Source organism: Oryctolagus cuniculus, chromosome 8, assembly GCF_051225735.1.
Source record: "Oryctolagus cuniculus isolate XC-2025 breed Fujian yellow rabbit chromosome 8, ASM5122573v1, whole genome shotgun sequence".
Lineage (NCBI taxonomy): Eukaryota > Metazoa > Chordata > Mammalia > Lagomorpha > Leporidae > Oryctolagus > Oryctolagus cuniculus.
Window position 1 is genome coordinate 9,573,746 of NC_142874.1, and position 23,723 is coordinate 9,597,468.

Genomic DNA, 23,723 nt, shown 5'->3' on the forward strand with positions numbered 1-23,723 from the left:
TAGCATGTTAATTTAACTAGGAAGGTTAGAGAATGTGAAGAAAATGAGAAAAAGAAAGAGGAAATATGAGGAAATACGAAAGGAAGGATGATAGTAGGTGAGAGAGGTAGAGGATGGTAAAGAAATAAGAAGGAGGAAGTGTGACTCACCTGTACACACTAGGTCCTGAGCAAGAGCACGCTGGCAGGAAGGTGCATGGTTATCTGTACTACAAAGTTGCCACTCCTCTCTCTCTCTCACTGTCTAACTCTGCCTGTCAAAAACCAAACAAAACAAAAAGTTGCCCCTGTAGTACTCTGACTCAAGGATTCAAGCCTTCTGCATGATGACATTTGGCTTCTGGGAGGTGAGCGTGTATGAGCACTGTTCTTGGACCCATAATTAAAGTCACAAATTCAGTTTTGGGAATCATTAAACAAGCAGTCATGAATCCATCATCATTATGAAGTGTTTTGCAATTTATTATGAATCAATCTATGATTATTAAATTAGAGACAGCATAATCATTTATGGTGGATAAATTATTGCTCCCTGAAGTATCTGAAATTCTCAAAGGAGGTAACTGTTACCTCCTGAAAGGTTTAATAACACCTTTGTGAAAATAATTTAAGCAAATTTAATAAAAACATAATAGGACATAACTTCTATGAAATAATTAAAATCACAATAATTTATTAATCCTCTTTAACCATGTGTTAATCTTCATGAAGCTGTTCACTGGCCCTGGCTATTTCTCCCATCTCATTTTAATCTATGACTTCTCAATATGAAATAAATTCTGTTTACACTGATGATCACTCTGTCCCTCTAATGGGCCATTCTTGCTTTCATTAGTATATGGGGACATTTTTGGGGTCTTATCCTAAACATATTCTTCAGAAAGTCTCCCTGCTGTGTCTAGCTCAGATTGTCAGCCTTCTCTAATCACTCTACAGCACTAGCCTTCAGGACTCCCTCAGTCAAGGTGCTATAGTATGATAATTGTCTATTTAGTAGTATCTTTCTGCCCACTAACACAGTCACTGGAGATAACCATTGTTCTGAACAACAGGGTGTGGATGTTGGATGTTCCTTGGTATACAGTGGGATAATTTGAACAGAAAGAATGTATCTAGAGATTTCTTTGAGTTTTTCTTTAGAAAAATGTCTATTTTAAGGCAAAAATAAATAAGAAACAAACCAGAAGATGTTTAAACAAGCATTGCTAATAAATATCCATGGCTTCTAGTAGTGACATGCCCCATAAATCTGTCAAAAAAGGAATCAAAACTTTTTTAAAAATCAATTAAGTATCACCTTTTTTTTTTTTTTTTTTGACAGGCAGACAGGCAGAGTGGACAGTGAGAGAGAGAGAGAGACAGAGAGAAAGGTCTTCCTTTGCTGTTGGTTCACCCTCCAATGGCCGCCACAGCTGGCACGCTGCGGCCAGCGCACCGCACTGATCCAAAGCCAGGAGCCAGGTACTTATCCTGGTCTCCCATGGGGTGCAGGGCCCAAGCACTTGGGCCGTCCTCCACTGCACTCCCTGGCCACAACAGAGAGCTGGCCTGGAAGAGGGGCAACCGGGACAGAATCCGGTGCCCTGACCAGGACTAGAACCCTATGTGCCGGCGCCGCTAGGCGGAGGATTAGCCTAGTGAGCCGCGGCGCCGGCCAAAAAATCAATTAAGTATCACCTTTTTCAGATGTTTTCTCATTTAATCAAGGCTAACAATAAATGAAATTATAGCTTTGTGAGAAGTGGAAAATGAGCAGAAAGCAAGTATTTCTATTATGCTAAAATCACAAGGAGTTCAATATCGGATTTAAACATTGGGAATGTATCAAATGCCATGTAAATAAAAAACTGGAATTTATCCTAATATTCCCATCTTGCTTATCTGTGCCTTCCCTCTACCAGAGTGAGAAATGTAGGTCCCACCATTCATGATCCAGCAGTGTCTCAGTTGTTAACCCATACGACCTGAGAAACAAGGTTTCTCCATTTGAGTCCACTATTCATGTACACTTACTTTTGGCTTTAGTCACATAGTTTCCAACCAAACTACTATTTTCCATTTTTATAGCTTTTACTGCGTATGAATAAAACTGGTATGAATAAAACTGGTGTGTGTGTGTGTATATATATATATATATTTGCACACATGTTGTTATATAAACAAAATTTCAAAGAAAATGAACTTTTTAAAAAAATATTTATTTGAAAGGCAGAATTACAGAGAGGTAGAGGCAGAGAGAGAGAGAGAGAGATCGATCCTCCATCCGCTGGTTCACTTTCCCAAATGGCCGCAATGGCCAGAGCTGGGTCCAACTGAAGCCAGGTCCAACCGAAGCCAGGAGCTCCTTCCAAGTCCCCGAAGCAGGAACACCCAAGGAATTGAGCCATCTTCCACTGTTTTCCTAGGCCATAGCAGAGAGCTGGATCAGAAGCTGGGCAGCCAGGACTCCAACCAGTTCCCATATGAGATGCCTGCACTTCAGGAGGCAGCTTCACTGGCTATGCCACCGCGCTGGCCCCAGAAAAAGAACTTATTAAACATGGTGAATGTTTAAACATGAAAATGTGAGATCCAGAAGCATGATAAATTATTAGCTTGAATTCAATATGGTTGCAAGAGAAATTTGACTCAATGCTGAAAGCAGTACAGAAGTTTGTGTTTCTCGCATCAGAAATTCTAGATACGTTATTCTCTTCCTTTGTGTGTTGTATGGAACCAGGGTCCTTCTTTCTTTCTGCTCAGGCCCTCACATTTCTTTTGTCAAGTTCATGTGAGCTAAAAACGCAGCATTGATGTCACCCTTTACACCTTTACATCATCATTCAACTCAGCAAAAAGAAGGGAAAAGGTAAGAAGACTGAAGGAAAAGTCACAGAATTCACACATACTCCTTTCCACATTTTTGGCACTGGCCAAAATCTACCACGTAGACATATCCCGCTCCAAGAGAGACCTGCAAATGAAATCTTTAATCTTGGGATCCACTGTCCACCTCAAACTGGCGTAGTACGGCACCACTGTAGGGGCGAAGAATAGCTGTTGAGGATATTTCTGAGTTAGTTTTGTTCATCTGACTAGGTCGGACCAATGACATACAGGATACATCTTTTAAGAAGCTTTGGGGAAAAGTGATTGTTCCGTTTACTCTTTTCTGGTGGCTGGGATATGAACAGGATGGCTGAAGTTTGTTCCACAAGGGGAATTTAGGATTGTAAGCTAGTATGATCATCAACATGTGGGCACAAGATAAGGTTGTGAGACATGGGACAATCCTTGATTGTCTACTTCCATCCTTCTTCATGAGAGAGAAGACAACTTCTGTCTTTTTTACATGATTGCTCTTTCAAGTTTCCTGTCAAATGTATGCCTAATCCTAACAACACAAGGAAAGTAGCTGTCTGCTTCATATTAAGTCTATTCCAGGTGCTGCCATTATGAAATAGATTTGTTTGAAATTTTGCCAGGATTAAACTAAGATTTTTCAACAAACGCATATCATTTCAAAGATCACCGAGTATCATACTATGTATTTATTTCATTTATCAGAAGGTTAGAGACATAGAGAGAGAGACAGGCAAACTGACGGAGAAAGAATGAGATGGAGACCTGCCATCTGCTGGCTCAGGAGCCAAATGCCACAACAGCCGGGCTGGACAAAGGTAAAGCCAGGATCCAGGAACTCCTTTCCGGTTTTCCCTGTGGGTGGCAAGAAACTAACCACACGAGCCATCACCTGCTGCCTCCCAGGGTGTGCATTATCAGGAAGTTGAGGTTGGGAGTAGAGTTGCGGCTGAAACCCAGGCTTCCTGATAGGGTAAACTAGTGTCCTGGGTGATGTCTTCCCTGCTGGGCCAAATGTTTGTCCTTTTAACTGACACCGTTGAAGGCACCAGGAACACAGTGTGAAATAAACTAAAATGTTCCTGTCTCGGTGGCATTTTCTGTCTAGTAAAGGTAATATTTTAATAAGATTATTTTATCCCCAAAATGTAATTGTATTAGTTGTGGAAGGTCTATGAAGGAAAAGAAGAGAAAGAATTTGTAGGTGGTCAGACATATCCTTGTGTCTGTTGTATATGTGGTATAGTTTACTTTCATCTCTTATTGATGGCTTGCAGACGTTTTCAGATGTACATTGGATTAAGTTGGGGAATGTGTTGGAAAAAAGTTTGAATGCATAAAATGAAATTCCTGATATTGAAGATCTCATGCAAAGCTAGCAATGAACCTATGATTTGAAAATCTTACTGAGGGCCAGTGCCATGACTCACTTGATTAATCTTCTGCCTGTGGCACTGGCATCCCATATGGGTACCGGGTTCTAATCCTGGTCACTCCTCTTCCAGTCCAGCTCTCTGCTGTGGCCCGGGAGTGCAGTGGAGGATGGCCCAAGTCCTTGGGCCCCTGCACCCCATGGGAGACTAGGAGAAGCACCTGGCTCCTGCCTTCGGATTGGTGCAGCGCCGGCCGTAGCGGCCATTTGGGGAGTGAACCAACAGAAGAAAGACCTTTCTCTCTGTCTCTCTTTCTCTGTCTATAACTCTGTCAAATAAATTAAAAAAGAAAATCTTACTGAAATTATTCTCTAACTTAAAGGTTGTCAAAAGAGAGTAAATTCTAAATGAACTGTGAAATTTTATCGTATGTATCTTACTAGATAACCTTACGTTCTGATTGAGGATAGCTTTTATAGTATTAAAGGAAGGATACTTAATTCCAACTACATACTTCTACTTCTCGGGAGTCAGGGAGACTTCTATGTTCCCTCTGACATCTGATGCAGGTGCTGCATTTATTAAGTGCTTAATGATTACACATTGGGCTTGAGCTGATGCTCTGTAGGAAGCCAGAGATTTCCAAAATGACTTCAGTTCAAGTTCCAGTGACTTAGGGAACTCAATAAAATCAGTTTAAGAATTGATAATGTAATCGCCTTATTAATACTGCACACCTTTTTATTCTACAGCACGGTGCCTTGCAAGCAGCTATACAGAGAATAGTTTCCTAAAGCATTCAGTTGCAAGATTGTCATGATTATCTCTATAGGTGAGTTCTTATTAATTCAGAAGTTAGTATGTTTACATACTTTAGGCAATCTAATTGCTCACATTATAAAGATGTCTGAGTTTTGCTTTCAAACTCAGAGCTGGAATTCAAAAAAAGTTTAAAAATGATCTTCCAGAAGCAGTTTTCATCTTGAAATTTCTTTGTCATTTCATCCCCAGTTGGTATTAGTCTCTCCACTAGTTATTGACTAAAATTAATGTGAAAATGTGATTTTGTTGACTTGTAAAAGAATGTCTAATGTTTAAAAGAAGTGGCATAATTATACTAAATGTTTGAGAGCACCTAAATTAGAGGTATTTATGCACTAATATGTATAATATAAATTAAGAATTTACCAAGTTTCAAGGAATCACACAGGTAAGTTATTTTTTAATGTTATTTGTTATACAAGTTTGAAGTATTCATATATACAGATTTAGGAACATAGTGATACTCCCCCCCCTCCTCCTGCCCACACTCAAACCCTTCTTCCTCCCTCTCCCATTCCCACTCTTAATTTTTACAAATATCCATATTCAATTCACTTAATGATCATAAACTTAACCCTACACAAGATAAAAGACTTCAACAAATAGTATGAAGAAGAAAACATTGTTCCTTAACAGAACACACAAGTGCTGTAAACAATCATCAAATCTCAAAATGTCCATTTCACTCTGATATATTACATTTTACACACTCTATTAATTACCCCTGATCAGGTAAACCATATGATATTTGTCTTTTTGTACTGTCTAATTTCATTAAGTATATTGGTTTCCAGTTGAATCCATTTTTTTTTAATAGCTTAGTACTCTGTTGTGTATATATACCATGATTTCTTTCTTTTTTTTTTTTTTTTTTTTTTTTTTTTTTGACAGGCAGAGTGGACAGTGAGAGAGAGAGGCAGAGAGAAAGGTCTTCCTTTGCCGTTGGTTCACCCTCCAATGGCCGCTGCAGCCGGCGCGCTGCAGCCAGCGCACCACGCTGATCCGAAGGCAGGAGCCAGGTGCTTCTCCTGGTCTCCCATGGGGTGCAGGGCCCAAGCATTTGGGCCATCCTCCACTGCACTCCCTGGCCACAGCAGAGAGCTGGCCTAGAAGAGGGGCAACCGGGACAGAATCCAGCGCCCCGACCGGGACTAGAACCCGGTGTGCCAGCGCTGCTAGGCGGAGGATTAGCCTAGTGAGCTGCGGCGCCGGCCTATATCATGATGTCTTTATCCAGTCATTGGTTGACAGAAGTTTGGGTTGATTCCATATCTTAGCTATTGTGAATTGAGCTGCAGTAAACATGGGGGTACAGATAACTCTTACATATGCTGATTTCATTTCCTTTGGGTAAATTCCCAGAAGTGGGATGGCTGGGTCCTGTGTTAAGTCTATACTCATATTTCTGAGGTATCTCCATACTGTCACCCACAGTGGCTGCACCAGTTTATATTCTCGCCCAACAGTGGACCAAGGTACCCTTTCCTCCACATCCTCACCAGCATTTATTTGTTGATTTCTGTATCAGAGACATTCTAACTGGGGTGAGGTGAAACCTTATTATGGTTTTGATTTTGATTTTTCTGATGGCTAGAGATCCTGAATATATTTTCAAGTTTCTGTAGGCCATTTGAACTTCCTCTTTTTTTAAGATTTATTTATGTATTTGAAAGTCAGAGTTACACAAAGAGAGGAGAGACAGAGAGAGAGAGAGAGAGAGAGAGAGAGGTCTTCCCTCTGATGGTTCACTCGCCAATTGGCCAGAGCTGTGCCGATCCAAAGCCAGGAGCTTCCTCCCCAAATGGCTGCAATGCCTGGAGCTGTGCTGATCCGAAGCCAGGAGCCAGGAGCTTCTTCCAGGTCTCCCACGTGGTGCAGGGGCCCAAGGACTTGGGCCATCTTCTACTGATTTCCCAGGCCATAGCAGAGAGCTGGATCAGAAGAGGAGCAGCTGGGACTAGACTTGTGCCCATATGGGATGCCGGCGCTTCAGGCCAGGGCGTTAACCCACTGTGCCACAGCGCTGACCCCTTGAATTTCCTCTCTTGAAAAGTGCCTGTTCAAGTTCTTTGTCCACTTCTTAACTGGATTGTTTGTTGTTGTTGAATTCCTTGAGCTCTTTATAGATTCTGGATGTTAATCCTTTATCAGTTGTGTAGTTTGCCACTGTTTTCTCCCCTTCTGTGGGTTGCCTCCTGACTTTACTGAGTGTTCCATTTGCAGTACCGAAGCTCCTCAGCTTGATATAATCCAATGTGCCAATGTCTTTCATTTCCTGTGCTTCTTAGACCTTTTCCAAGAAGTCTTTGCCTAAGCCAATGTCTTGCAGAGTTTCTCCTAATGTCCTCTAGTAATTTTTGGTATCGTGTCATAGATGTCAGTCTTTGATCTATTTTGAGTGGGTTTTTGTGTAAACCATAAGGAAGTGGTCTAGTTTCATACTTCTGCATGTGGAGATCCAGTTTTCCCAGCACTACTTTTGAAAGAGACTATTTTCAACTACAGCTCCTAAGAGAGAAATGTGTTGTTGAAACATTGTAGAAGCAAAATTAACAGATGAGAATTTGAACTGAAGAAGAATTCGGTACTGGGTATAAGTAATTTCATACAGTATTTTCTAAGAAAGCTGAGCTACTTGGGATACTAATTTGAGATTCGCAGACTCACAAAAATGCTTTGTGACCACATCACTTTGGGAAAGGGCTGGCTGATAGACTACAAAATATTTGGTTGATAGAAACCTTTATTTTCTTTGAGTATATTTAAAGAATATTTCATGTGACTAACTTTGAAAGAATAAAATAAAAGGAAGCAAGTATTGATTACTTTAGGAGTTTGGGGCCTAGATTCATGGGCTTGAGAATTTTTGTTGATTAAATTACTCAGTATTGTATGCATAGATAACATGTCATGATCCTAAAAGCTGTGTAACAAACCAGATCTTTTGTATCCATTTATTATTTTTATGACCCTCAATGTTTTACTTAAACTTCATGAATTTTAGTTCTCGTTGGTAACAAAAAACAGACAATAATACTATTTATCTGATATATTCATGTAACTTCTAAGTGAAGCGATGCATGTGGTGAATACATAATTTTTATAAACCACGTAAAAATTTTAAATATTATTTTTCTTTTTTTTGATAGGCAGAGTTAGACACACAGAGAGAGAGAAAGAAAGGTCTTTCTTCCGTTGGTTCACCCCCCCAATTGGCCGCTATGGCCAGCGCACTGTGCTGATCCGAAGCCAGGAGCCATGTGCTTCCTCCTGGTCTTCCATGCGGGTGCAGAGCCCAAGCACTTGGGCCATCCTCCACTGCACTCCCGGGCCACAGCAAAGAGCTGGACTGGAAGAGGGGCAACCGGAACAGAATCTGGCGCCCGACCGGGACTAGAACCTGGGGTGCTGGCGCCTCAGGCAGAGGATTACCCTAGTGAGCCACAGCACCGGCCAATATTATTTTTATGTTCATAAATGTATAGATAGACACATGTTCATGAAATAATAGTTTTTCTCTCTCGTACTTTATGGTGAAGTTGTGTGAAAAGATTACTTCTGCAGGGGCTGGCGCCATGGCTCACTTGGTTAATCCTCTGCCTGTGGCGCCGGCATCTCATATGAGCTCCGGGTTCTAGTCCCAGCTGCTCCTCTTCCAGTCTAGCTCTCTGCTGTGGCCCGGGAGGGCAGTGGAGGATGGCCGAAGTGCTTGCGCCCCTGCACCCGCATGGAAGACCAGGAGGAAGCACATGGCTCCTGGCTTCGGATCAGCACAGTGAGCTGGCCATAGCGGCCAATTGGGGGGTGAACCAATGGAAGGAAGACCTTTCTTTCTCTCTCTCTGTCTGGCAGAAGCACCTGGCTCCTGGCTTTGGATCGGCACAGCACCAGCCAAGGCGGCTTTTAGGGAGTGAACCAATGGAAGGAAGACCTTTCTCTCTGCCTCTCTCTCTATAACTCTGTCAAATTAAAAAAAAAATTACCTAAATTTTTAGGTGGCACAAATGGTAATATTTTTCTCCAATTTCCTAATTCTAGATTTTCCTTTTTCTGATAAGTTTTAAGTACATATGACTTACTTCTGAGTCTTCTTGCCTGTTTTCTTCTCTTTTTATTTAGTACTTTCTCTGTATCTGTTGTCCCTGTCCAGTTCCCCTGGGAGTCCATTCTTCATCAGATTTTTCTCAGAATGGAGCTTTGTCCTAGAAGTGAGCCACAGCTGGTTAGTGCTGCTGAAGTTCACACTACTTCTCCACCTTCAGAAATTATCTCAATGCGCTACACTCACCTGCTGTTAGGATCTATTAACCCCACACACTTCACTCACTGTTCTCAAATTGGTTCACCGAGAGTTTGGGTGAACAACCAACTGTTATTTTCAAGATTTTAGGCTTTCCAGAGATTCTGTTCCTTCTCTCTCCTTCTTCATGTACAAATAGTGAGTTCATATAGGTTTTGAAATTGGTGGTTTTGCCACTCCCACTCAAATTAGGTCATATAAGGATATCTTTCACCTAATATCATTAAATGTATTTTCCATGACTTTTTGGTTGTGTTGTCCTAGTTTGTTTTCCCCGCTGGTTCCCTTTGATTTTTATGGGAAAATTTAGACAACTAAGGCTGTCACTTCTGCTTTCTTTCAAGAATCCCATTTCCTACAAGGTTTTGTTAAAATTCTCCCAATCTCCGTTCCTTATGTAGTCCAAGTCAGCACTTATGACAGGGTAAGTATTATTACTTAGTAACAGTTTATTGAGTGATGCATAGGACCCAAGTACTTTACAAGTCCTTGCAAAATAAGACGTGATGAATCTTGCCCTTGGATTGGAGAAAAGTCTAGTAGATGCTTAAAGAAATATATTTAATGTATTATGAAAGTGCACACAGATTCTTTTCTTTGTCAGCTGCTTCTCTTTCTTCAAGGCTTGCTTCAAATCTGCCCCCACCCTTTTTTTTCCTTAAACTTTTTTGCAACCCTTTGTTTCCCCCATCTCATCATTCCATCCCAAAAGTCACCTGTGCTTCCAGTCCTCTAGGCACTTCCTTTATACCCTTAGAATTAAAGTGTTAAAGGCAGATTTTTATTTTTCTTTCTCCACAACACAATTAAATATGTGCTACATTACTTTTGATTAAATATCTGTTGGATTAATGGTTCATTAATGTACATGTTTAAAGTCAGAAAAGGATAAGTAATTCCATTTGAAAATAAAAATCAAGCTTCACAAAACATTGATATGGGCTTTCAAATATTGAAGTAAACCATAAACATTTGGTAAAGAGGAAAATTATTTATGAAAATCGTAATCTTCCATTAGAAGTAGGTATTTAATAACTAGAGTTGGAATTACTCATTACAGAATATTCTATGCACACCAAATCCCCAGAAAATTAATGTTTTAAGGCACTTCTCTTTAGTGACTCACAAATGTTATTTTGAAAGTTCAAAATTCAATGAAACTATGAATTTATTATTGCCATAGTCAACACCTTGAGTCATTTGTGGGAATTGATAGTCAATTCGATTATCTGAATAACATTACTCTGTGTGGCTATAGCTATTTCACACACAAAAAATCCTCTTAAGCTTCTCTATTTCCTGAGTCCTTTAGGGATTTTGTAGACTAAGCTCATTTTTCCCAAAATGATTCAAAACCATTTTTTTCTTTCATAATACCTCTAAATTGATGCTCTTCTTTGAGACTTTCCCTCTATTGATCAGTGCCTGCTCATTCTTTCTTCCTAATTTTTTTTTACAATGGCTTCCCCCCCATAACGTCCCTCCCACCTGCAACCCTCCCTTTTCCCACTCCCTCTCCCCTTCCATTCACATGAGGATTCATTTTTGATTCTCTTTATATACAGAAGATCAGTTTAGCATACATTAAGTAAAGATTTCAACAGTTTGCTCCCACACAGAAACATAAAGTGAAAAATAATAGATGATTTTTTAAATAAAAAGGCAGAAGGCTTAAATAAAGTAGATCTAATTTACATATATTGGGCATACTGCAGCCAAACTAAAAAATACTAGTAATACTATGAATGTAAGTTTAGAAAAGTTTATGAAATGAAAATTAAAGAATTTTTGAAACTATATTCCTTGGCTGTGGTGAACATTTGGGAAGGGAATCAGTAGATGGGATCTCTTTCTGTCTTTCAAATAAGTAAAACAAATAAGTACATATATTTTTAAATTTATTTATTTATTAGAAAGAGCTACACAGAGAGAGGAGAGGCAGAGAAAGAGAGAAGGGGGAGAGAGGAGGAGAGGAGTCTTCCATCTGCTGATTCACTCTCCAATTGGCCACAATGGCCAGAGCTGTGCTGATCCATAGCCAGGAGCTTCTTCTGGGTCTCCCATGCAGGTACAAGGGTCCAAGGACTTGGGCCATCTTCTGCTGCTTTCCCAGGCCACAGCAGAGAGCTGGATCGGAAGTGGAGCAGCCAGGACTTGAACCGGCGCCAATATGGAATGCCGGCGCTTCAGGCCAGGGCTTTAACCTGCTGCGCCACAGCATCAGCCCCTAAACTGTTTTCAACGTGAAATTTTCAGAGAATCTATTTCACATAGTATTCTAGAAATGAGTACTTTAAAATTAAAATGATTAGAAATATTGACATAAAGTAGATAACTTTAAATATATATTTCATGCATAGTAGAATAAATTAAAGACAAAAAGGAGACTATATGCTACTTAGTAGCTAAAATTGTCTTCTCAAAATCAAACAATGAAATTGTAAACATTAGGGAACAAACAGAAAATTTGCATGTAAAATATTTTTATAACAATTTGAAATATTTTCAGTTCTCTTATGGTTGAAATTTATATTGCCATTCTGAAAATTTTTTATAGCTAACACAGAATAAAGCAAAAGGAACAATGATGTGAGACTTTATATCTCCCCTTGGGTCCTCAAAAGCAGTGATTGTTTTCTGGAGGAAAGGTGTAATAGATGTGAGTTGCAGAGATATGTAATTACCATATAGACTAGGGTTTAAGTTGAAAGTATCAGTTTGAAATTATGGTTTATTTTATCCCCAAAAGTAATGTATCTTATATATTAAAAACCCCTAGCTCTGTTCACATAAATGCCAGGGCACAATGCTATATCCAATACCAGTGATTGTCTCTAATAGCCAGACTGCAGTGCCATTTACTGCTAAAATAAAATAAACTCTCCTAGAGAAATCATTTACTTAGTCTGGAACAAAAAAATGGGTAAAAAGAACTTAGAAAATCTTCCTGTTTTATAATGCATAGATCCAACAGTAATACATATATACATATATATATTTTTTTCACTCTTTAATCCATTGGTTTTCAAAAGTGAAACTAATTTGTGATTTTTAAAAAAAAACTATTATATATTATATATGAAATTTAACTGAAAAGTGATCTCTGTTAAATATAAGAGTGGGAATAAGAGAGGGAGGAGATGTACAATTTGGGACATGCTCAATCGGACTTGCCCCAAATGGTAGAGTTAGAAATGTGCCTGGGTATTCCAATTCAATCCCATCAAGGTGGCATGTACCAATGCCATCTCACTAGTCCAAGCGATCAATTTCAGTTCATAATTGATCATAATGATAGGATTAAGAATCAAAGGGATCACATAAACAAGACTAGTGTCTGCAAATACTAACTGATAGAATTAAAAAGGAGAGAACGATCCAACATGGGAAGTGGGATACACAGCAGACTCATAGAATGACAGATGTCCTAAACAGCACTCTGGCCTCAGAATCAGCCCTTAAGGCATTCTGATCTAGCTGAAGAGCCCATGAGAGTATTTTAGGCATGGAAAGCCAAGACACTCTGGAAAAAAAAAATAAACAAAACACCTAAAAGAAAGATCTCTGCGAGTGAGATCCTAGTGGAAAGAACGGGCCATCAAAGAAGGAGGTACCTTTCTCTGAAGGGAGGAGAGAACTTCCACTTTGACTATGACCTTGTCTAAATAAGATCGGAGTTGGCAAACTTAAAAGGCTTCCATAGCCTTGGAAACTCATGACTAGAGCCTAGGGTGATTACTGACGCCATAAACAAGAGCGTCAATTTGTTCCATCAACAACAGGAGTCACTGTGCACTTACTCCTCATGTAGAATCTCTGTCCTTAATGTGTTGTTCAATGTGAATTTATGCTATAACTAGTATTCAAACAATATTTTACACTTTGTGTTTTGTGTGGGGGCAAACTGTTGAAATCTCTACTTAATATATACTAAATTGATCTTCTGTATATAAAGATAATTGAAAATGAATCTTGATGTGAATGGAATGGGAGAGGGAACGGGAGCTGGGAGGGTTGAGGGTGGGAGGGAAGTTATGGAGGGAAAAAGCCATTGTAATCCATAAGCTGCACTTTGGAAATTTATATTTGTTAAGTAAAAGTTAAAAAAAAGCTATTATATAGGAGGAAGTTTCATTTTCCTTTTTTGGTAGACATTTTAATATACATGAACACATCATACATGAAGCCATTTCAAAAAGTTCATGGGAAAATTCAGTTAAAATATGAGTTATTACTGGTACAAAAACATTTTAAAGTACATGAATAGTTTTCTTATTTTTTTTTTTTTTTGACAGGCAGAGTGGACAGTGAGAGAGAGAGACAGAGAGAAAGGTCTTTCTTTTGCCGTTGGTTCACCCTCCAATGGCCGCTGCAGCCTGCGCACCGTGCTGATCCGATGGCAGGAGCCAGGTGCTTCTCCTGGTCTCCCATGGGGTGGAGGGCCCAAGCACTTGGGCCATCCTCCACTGCACTCCCTGGCCACAGCAGAGAGCTGGCCTGGAAGAGGGGCAACCGGGACAGAATCCGGCGCCCCGACCGGGACTAGAACCTGGTGTGCCGGCGCTGCTAGGCGGAGGATTAGCCTAGTGAGCTGTGGCACCGGCTGAGTAGTTTTCTTATATATATTCCACCTATGAAAAGAAATTTTTGCATCAAAATATTGCTTTCATCAAAATAATTTCATTTCATTTTATCGTAGTTTGAAGTACCCCTATGTGTTGTGCAGCCACTTCTACAATTGGTATACAGGACACTCTATAACCCCCCAAATTCCTTACATCATCACTTTTTTTTTTTTATCACATCTATAATGTCTATAACTGTTGGAAACCACTGACATAGTCCCTGTCAGGAATATACTGTGGAGTGGGCATTTGACAAAGTGGATAATGTGCTGCCTGGGACCTACCATTCCATATTGCAGTACCTGGTTAGGAATCCAACTCCTTTGCTTTCTGCTCGAGTGAACCTCTGGAGCCAGCAGATGATGGCGTAGGTAGTTGATTTCCTGCCACCCATGTGAGACACCTGGATAGATTCCCAGCCTGGTCTGGTCCCAGCTGTTGCAGGCATTTGGGGTATGAATCAGCAGATGGAAGATCCTCTCTCTGCCATTTACAAAAATAATGTCAGAAAACAGATTGATATAGTATGTAATCTGTTAAGATTGGTTCTTTCACTAAGCATAATGTCTTTGAAATTTCTCCCAGTTGTTCCTCCCAATATATTTGTTCATCTTTTTATTGTTGAGTATTTTTCTCATTTTAAATGATTCTATTGATATAAAGAGAACCAGTTTCACGTATTTCATGGGTAAAATTCTTCCCACCCTCTCCCTCCCTCTTTTCCCATTCTTCCTTCCTTTCTTATTTTTCTTTACTTTTTCAAAAACCTAATGTCAATCCACTCTATAATCATAGGCTTAATATGTCACTAACCAAAATATTCAACAAGTAAAAAGTCTAAAGACCACACTTTCACGGGAGTATAAACAAGGACTAAAAACAACATTCAGATCACATGATATCCATTTTATTCCTGCACATTTTTTGTCTATATTAACTACAATGTATCAGAGAAATATGATATTTGTCTGTTGGGAACTGGCTTATTTCACTAAGCAAAATGTTTCCAGTTGCATCCATTTTGTTGCCAAAGACAGGATTTCTTTGTGTGTGTGTGTGTGTGTGTGTTTGAGTCGTAAGGCAGAGTGATACCTGAAATACTGTCAGATGATCTTGAGGATCCACAGAAACTGCGTTCTGTCAACATCAGGAAATGAGGAAAGGACACTGATCTTCAGAGACATAGCGTTCCCCAGTGACTCCTTGACTTCATCCTGGTGAGACTGAATCATGAACCCAGCAGAACTTGGGATCTGCAGAAACCACAAGGCAATAATAGGGCTGCTGTTTGAAGCCACTGCTAAGTTTGTGATGATGTAACAGAGTGGTGTGAAACTCACAAACCCCTCTTCTCTTTTATGGAGGAGATTATGAAAATTTGTTATTCCTTTAAATGTTTGCTGAAGTTGACAGAAAACCTGAAGATTTTCCTTATGGGAAAAAATATTAGGGTTTGGCTCTGTGGTATAGTAGGTTAAGCATCCCCCTGCAGTGGGTGCTGCATCCCATGTGTGCGCTGGTTGGTGTCCTGGCTGCCCCATTCATATCCAACTCCCTGTTGATGGCCTGGGAAAGCAGTGGAGGATGGCCCAAGTACCACGTGGGAGACCCAGAAAAAGCTCCAGGATCCTGGCTTCAGATTGGCCCAGCTCCGTCTGTTGTGGCCAGAGGATGGAAGACCTCTTTTTCTCTCTGTGTTTTTCCCTCTGTTTCTAACTCTGCCTCTCAAATAAATAATTCTTTTTAAAATTTTAAATAGAAATCCAACTGAGTTAAAGCAACTCAGGATATTGTACCTTAGATGGTTGGTTGGTTGGTTGGTTTATTTATGTTCCTTTTTAGCTTATCCTTTCTGAGTAGTCAATCCATTTGATCTAAGTTTTAAAATTTATGCATCTGATTATTCTTCAATGTCTGTGGAAACTGTAGCAGTCCTATTAGTCTGCTTTTCCGTACTTCCTTAAAATGCCTGAGAGGAGCTTTTGGGGAAGGCCAGTCACAGTGGAGGTTACAGGGTCTGCTGGCCCCGGAGTCTGGCATCAGGTGGAAGCTGGTTGTGGTGGGTGCAGAAGCACTGTCACACGCTGTACCGGGAAGCTGAACTTCAACTGACACACCTTGCACCGTGCCACGAGGGCAGGCCCCAAATCACGCACAGACCTCCCAGGGGCCCCACCTCTCAGATGCCATCCTTAGGTCAAGTCTCCACACTTACCAGTAATTAACACTAAGACAGCAGAGTTGGAACAGCTACATGAGTTTTGGGGGAACAAACCCTACTCAAGCCATACTAGTAATACACTCTTTAATCCCTGATATTGGCAATTTGTATCTCATGGAAAGAGTGAACCTGGGATCATTTTAATGCAATATGGCAACACTTCTTTTCATTTGTGTTTATTCATTTACATTTACTGTTATGTTTATATATTTGAACATTGATTATTATGTTTTCCATTTTCCCCTGCTTTTTGTTATTCTATTTGTTTCTTGAGCTATTTGAATATTTTTAGTACTCCATTTTAATGTATTGATGGTGACTTTGGCTAAATATCTGTAAGTATAATGCATTTCTTTTTTTATTTTCTTTAAAGATTTTATTTATTTATTTATTTGAAAATCAGATTTACAGAGAGAGAGAAAGAGATCTTCCATCCACTGATTCACTCCCCAAATGGCCACAATGGTCAGAGCTGACAGGCCAAAGCCAAAAGCCAGCAGCTTCCTCTGGGTCTCCCCTGTGGATGCAGAGGCCCTAGGACTTGGGCCAGTTTCTGCTCTCCTAGGTGCATTAGCTGGGATCTGGATTGGCAGTGAACAGCGGAGACCATATGAAATGCTGGTGCTGCAGGCAATGGCTTTACCTGCTACGCCACAATACTGGCCCCTATATAATATACTTCTACTAGTTTTAGAGATTATAAAACACTTAGTCATGATAGCCATGTTGCAGGCATCTTACTGCCATAAAGATCCCCTCACTCTTTGCCTTTTATGCTATCATTTTATTACCTAGTCAAATTCGCATACCCTGAAAATTCCATCTAACAGATATTTGCTGTCAACCCTCAGACATGTTTCAAGAATTTGAGAGCAAAGTAGACTATTGTGTTTACCCAGACATTTGCTATTTCTGTCATTCTTTGTTTATGCCTGATCTTTTAAATTATCTTGCATCATTTACCTGTTGTCTGAAGACTAATTTTAGCAATTATTTTTTACAACTCCGATAGTTATAAATTTGTGTTTTGTCTTCATCTGAGAATGTCTCTATTTCATTTTCATCTTTGAAAGGTATTTTCCATAGATACGGAACTCTGAATTGATGATTTTCTTTGAATATGGATGAAAAAAAGACTTTGTCACTTCTGGACCCACGGCCACTGATGAGAAATTGCAATTATGTGAATCATTGCTATTCTCTATATATAATAAGGCATTTCTCAAGCTATTTTTAAGATGGTTTCTTTGTCTTTAGTTATGAAATTTGAATATGGGTACCATGGGTGTCTTTGGCTCCATCTGTTTGAGATTTGCTCACTTCCTTGAATCTGATAGTTTTATGTCAGTTGAGAAACTTGAGAAATTTCTAGCCATTTAGTTTCAAACTTCTTTTGATCCATTATTGTGTTTTTCAGTTTAAAAAATTTAGTTCTTTATAAATTTTCTGATACTTGCTAGTCTAACATTTCAGGAACAGTTTCAATCAATTTTGTAGCACCTGCAGGATAGTCCTTATCAGATAATCTCAACATCCATGTATTCTCATTTTTGTTGACTTTTGATATCACTTTCCATGTGGGTTGAGATTTTCATGGTTCTTTGTATGTTGAGAAATTCTGGACACATTGTATTCTGGACAGTGTTCAGTATTGTATTTTTAAGCTCTGGACTCTATTTAAATCGCAGTGAGAATGTTGATACTTTTTTCTAGCCATCTGTGGGCCATGGGTTAATGTTAATTCCGTGTTCAAAGACTGTGCAGTGCAGTGCTATTTAGATTTGCTTCATTTGTGTCACCCGCTACTGCTCATCTGCTTCCAGGCAGAATTCTCCCAGTTCCTTAAGTGTTAGGTAGTTAACTTGGGATCCAAGTGTGCACAGCTTAGCAGTGAGAGTCACAGTACTGAAAAACAATGCAATAGGCTCGTTTTCTCAAATTCCTCCATCTCCAATAAATTCTAATTCCCTGGTTCCTTATTCTGGTCCTTTATGCAATTGCTGCCCACTTCCAAAGAATAAGGAAACAACAGTCAGAAAGCACAACACCAGATATTTTGACCTTATCATCTTGGAATTCCAAAAGGAAATAAGAATGTCCTTGGCACCTGAGTTTTGACTTTTTAGGGTCCTTTCTTGACTGCATCTGCTGGTGCCACCACTTGGGCAGAACACCAATTAACAAGGAAGAGAGAAAAATGGAAAAGGGATTTACCATTCTTTTGAGCACAGGGAGTCACCTTTCCCATTCAGTGAGCGAGAATTCCTGGGTCTCTGTACAATAGCCATCACGCGTTTCGAATTGTGTTGAAGTTAGTGCAGTGCAGTCTGGGGATGCGGGAGGAAGGGAAGAGAGGCAGGTTCACTACTGGTTTGGTAGTACTTCCAATTCCAGTTACTTATACCAGACTGCTACTGATACTTCTCAAGCTTTTCAAATATGAGGGTACTTCAAGAGTTCATGGAAAATGGAATTTAAAAATAGTCTATTTTGGTGCAGTTTTGAAATGAGAGATTAGTCTTTTATTCCCCCATATTTTATGCCTTTCATGAACATTTTGAATACCTTTTTTTCTGTCCATGGTTTCAGTTTACCTATGCTTTATAGTTAGATAAGAGGGAGGCAAGAAGTAGTATATATTTATTTTATAAATATATACTATCATATTTATATTATATATTGTTATTATTATATTTGTAACAGTCCACAAGCCAAACGTCAAACTGACTTTTTGTGTGTTTTCCACCCATTTTATTTATTTACTTGGGTGGTAGAGATTGACAGAGAACTCAGTGGCAGGAATCTTGGGTCAAGAGCCAGAGCCAAAAGCTGAACCCAGCTACTCTGGAGTAGAACACAGGCAACTTAACCACTAGGCTAAATGCATGCCCCTAATACTTTATTTTTCTGTAAGATTTATTTATTTAAAAGGCAGAATTAGAGCGAGAGAGAAGGAGAGACAGAGATCTTCCATGTGCTGTTTAACTCCCCAAATGGCCACAACGCCCGGGGCTGTACCAGGCTGAAGCCATGAACCAGGAGCTTCTTCTGGGTCCCCCATGTGGGTGCAGGGGCCCAAGAACCTGTGCCATCCTCCACTTCAGGGAGCTGGACTGGAAGTGGAGCATCTGGGACTCAAACTGGCACTTGTATGGTATTCACCAATGTATGGAATGGTATGCACTGTCCCCAGTACTTCAGCAATGAAGAAAGGAAGACAAATTGCAGTTTACAAATTTAAGTACAATATAGAAAACATGCTAGGAAACTTATAATATTGAAATTCACAAAGTTTCAAATTTAAATCATGACTATAGTCACTCATAGCTGTATCACATTAGTCAGAACACTCCATGAATCTCATTGTCAGGCTCTCATTTCCAGAAAGGGAAAAATACCAATATTGTAGGATACGAAACTTTAACCTCCTTACATTTTGCTACAAACAACCGGCAGTTTCCAAAAGTGTATCTTGTTCTTGCCAAAGCTTGTTTTCTTTAATGAGGTCGTTCCTGATTTCATTACATATAATCTTTAATCAATCCCAACGCATCACATGGATTCTAATGTTTCTCATATTTGGTATTTTATTCTTATTATATCACACAAATGAGAAAAGACATTAAGTGAAAGTCCTATTCCTAGTGTTATTTATTCAATGTTAAAAATGATCAGTATAAAGATACAGCAACATTTCAGGTTTCAGTTGCATAGGCTTGTGCATGCATAAGCAGGCCCAAAGTATGTTCAAATGTAGAATAAAAAGGAACATAAAGCAAAATATTTAAAATGATCTATATTTATCATGAAAACTCTCTATGAAAGAGTATGGATCCTGATTAAAAAAAAAAAGATGGAAATCGCATTCCCATTATGCAAAAGTAAAATAGCATGGATGGGTCCCAATAGCTCTTAATATTTCACAATTTATCACTGGTTTCTTCACAAAAACAACCCCTAAACAAGTATATTTTTTCCTTTAAAGTTATGACACTTCATCAACCTAAATTCTTTGGGAACTTTTCCCATGTTCAAAGTACTATTACCAAATCCTCCTTCCTAGCAACAAAGTTATGTTTAATAAGTAGCATTACATGGTAGCTCAAGATTGCCATTAATATCTCTCCTTTGATCTAATGTTTCCTATTGTTCATTCTGAAAGTCGGTTTTCCCCACAAGCAAAACATAAAAAATATAATTTTCTGATCTTTACAGGCACTGAAGAGATTAAAATTTAAAAAACTTCATAATTGCAATAATAGAAAGAAAATATATAATTTAAAAAATGTAGAAGCTGATTGACTTCAGTGTTTAATGCACATTTGTTATTTAAATTATAATGTTTGCATTTTATGGTAATTGAGGTGAAGCAAATCTTCTTTAATCTTACATTTAATTCATATTCATAAATAGATGCAGTTGTAGAATGTGAGTATAATGAGTCACATTTTATATTCCTTTTCCAAATAATTTTCATAAATGCATTATTTATAAGTGTAGGTGTTTGCATTGCTCCTTTTTGAGGTAGTTATCTTGTCTGGATTGATAACATATTCACAGCTCACAGAGCAAAACCTGACCCCTCTAAGTCTCAGTAAGTCTTACTCTCATTCTCCCCTGGTCAAATATACTGGCAATCACATTACTAAAAGGGCAATTATTATTACTTAGCATACTCTATTTATTGAAGTAGAGCTGCTTTCATTCTTCCATTGTAATTAAGATACTTCAAGATACCAGATAATTTGCATTTAATTTTCTCTCTAATACTGCAAGAAATCTGAATGTAGTAACATAAAAAAAAAATCTTAAAGCATTTAGATTGACTTCACATTCACACAGTTAATTGGAGGAAAGCATGAATGTTACCTAAAAATATCAGCACTTACTATGATTTTTTTTCTATTCTTTATTCCTTACTCCTTAGTAATATTATTTTAAGGAATGTTTGTTAACTATACATTAAGATACTTTGAAAAAGGTAAAAGAGTTTAATATTATAAATATTATTAAATACCAAAGTATACTTATGTGCCTTTTTCTTTGCAGTTGTTAAAAATAGTGATCATATATATAAATATGAGATTGATATCACGTGTGTATATGCATACACACATATAGGAGTATATCTGTTAAACAATATTATGTGAATAAAGTAAGTTTCACTTTATTAAATTAAATTTCCTATTAAAAACAAATGAGAGAAAACCAACATGTAACATGTGAATTTGATTAGATTCCCATGGATACAGAAATAATTGTTCAAAGATGCATAACTGCTGGATAGAGTTTGATACTTCAGGGGACATTGGTAGAAAGGTGAAAGCTGAATTTTCCATATGTAACCCATCTTCTTTGAACAGTAAAAAATAGCACACTCATATGACTGTTTATTAATAATTTTTTAGTGACAGAAACAAGTAATAGGGAATTAAACAATCATAATTTTCAAATATGCCTCCCTGAAACATTAAACCTTTCAATATTATCTTCATGATTATTGCATAAACTAATAAAAACATGTATATTGCAAAATTCTATTGGTCATTTTTTGACATTATGTGGATCTTTAAAAATGAAAAATTGAAAAATATCTAAAATCCAATAAAACCAATCAAATTACAGCAGTCTTTCACAAATAAGTAATTATTTTTCTAACTGTAAAAACATGAAGTTGGTATCAATAAAAATTTGTGGTCTAATACTAGATCAAGATTTTATTGACATGAAGTCTCTGCATTAATAGAAAGATAAACCCATTTACAGTTTTTGAAAATTAACTTAATAGTGTATTTTATTTCCAGTATGTGTCATATCTTAAGAGAAATCATTTCAACGTATCTGAATTATTTGTCAATATTAGAAAAACTGTTTTTATGGTAAACTCTTATAAGTTATGTTGTGGCTACAGATTAAGAACTCAGTTACACAGAACATTTCTGCAGGTAGCTCCTGATGGTAAGTTGTGTTAAAGATGTTTCTTTAATGACTGAAGGAAATATAGGTCTTAAAGGCTTCTTGCATAAACTTTGCAGTATTTTTCCTTGTGTTTGTCTAGTAAAATATCAATATACTTTAATTCACAGGTATTGATAATACTGATTTACCTCCTCTCATGGATGAAAACCTCCCTACTTCCTTAAGCAAACTCCCTCCCTTGTACTCTTCTTTTAAGAAATTTGCTCCTATAGACAACTTGATCTTCCTTCATCAATTTTTCCTTCTGTACCGGACAGTCCTATCAGCATACAAGCATCCTTATGTCTGCCTCTTTTCTCAGGGTACTAATCCTATTAATGACGACGCTGTCCTCAAAATCAATCACTCCTCTTCAGGGTTAGGGTTTCAACATACAGATTTTGCGAGGCAAAAGCATTCAGTTCATAGCAGTATCTTTCCTGACTTCCACCCATTTTTTGTCTTTAAATAGCAAAGGTTTATGTCTGTCTTTTCCATTAGGTGACCTCATCAAATTCTAGGTTTTTAAGCCCAATATTTGTGCCAATATCTCAAAACTCTATTAATTCAATTTTGACATGTTCCCAAGACTCCTCCTCATATATTCACATTTAATTTCTTTCTTCTTCTTTTTTTAAGATTTATTTATTCATTTGACAGAGATTTGACAAGCAGTTACAGAGAATCTGCCATCCTCTGGTTCACTCACCAAATGTCTGCAACAGCCAGAGCTGGGCCAATCCAAAGCCAGGAGCCAGGAGCTTCTTCTGGGTCTCCCATGCAGGTGCAGGGGCCCAAGGACTTGGGCCATCTTCTACTGCTTTCCTAGGCCATAGCAGAGAGCTGGATCAGAAATAGAACAGCTGGGATTCCAACCTGAGCCCATATGGGATGCTGGTGTTGACTTTGCCTGCTATGCCAAAATGTTGGTCCCTAATTTTTTTTAAATTATTTGAAAGGCATAAAGACAAAATGATAGGAAAAGAGAGAGGAGGAGGGGTGGAGGGAGGGAGAGAAGGAGAGAGAGAGAGGGAGAGAGAGAAGAGGGGAGAGAGGGAGGGAGAGATCTCCCATCCACAGGTTCACTTCCCAGTGCCAGCAAGGGCCAGGACTAAAGTCAGGAGCGCAGAACAGTGCAGATCTCCCACATAGCAGCTGTCAGCATCGCCTTTCAGTGTCAGCATCATCAGGAAGCTGGGATCAGGAGCTGGATCAGAGAACTGAAGTCAGGTCCCGTGGCACGTGGGTGTCTGAACCTCTAGGCTGAACGCCTGCTCCCACGTCTGATTTCATTAGATCACCACCGGGACACTGAAAATCCAAACTGAATGAAGCTAAACTAAACCTTGATTCCCACCAACGGTCCACCTGCACTACAGTATTCTTTCCTCCACAGTCTCCTTCCATAGCTATGGAGAAGTGAGCAGTGTGACAACCAGATAGGTTCCTGTCATTCCTCCTCAGCCATGTATCCCTCCCATCAGCAATACCACTAGCTTGGTCCCAGAACTCATCTCAGTGTGCTCCTCATTTCCGCATTTCCACCAGTCCCCCACCACAGCAAAGTCCATCTTCTTCCATCCC

The 23,723-nt window shown here is 38.8% G+C and overlaps 1 long non-coding RNA gene across 2 annotated transcripts in view; it reads left to right on the plus strand.

Annotated features, from left to right (window-relative positions):
* LOC149124821 (uncharacterized) overlaps nt 1–23,723 on the plus strand; it is a 74,473-nt gene that overhangs the window by 25,174 nt on the left and 25,576 nt on the right. For both annotated transcript variants that reach the window (XR_016211559.1, XR_016211558.1), the window contains exon 2: nt 4,966–5,045. This is a non-coding gene — a long non-coding RNA (uncharacterized LOC149124821). The remainder of the gene's footprint in view (nt 1–4,965; nt 5,046–23,723) is intronic.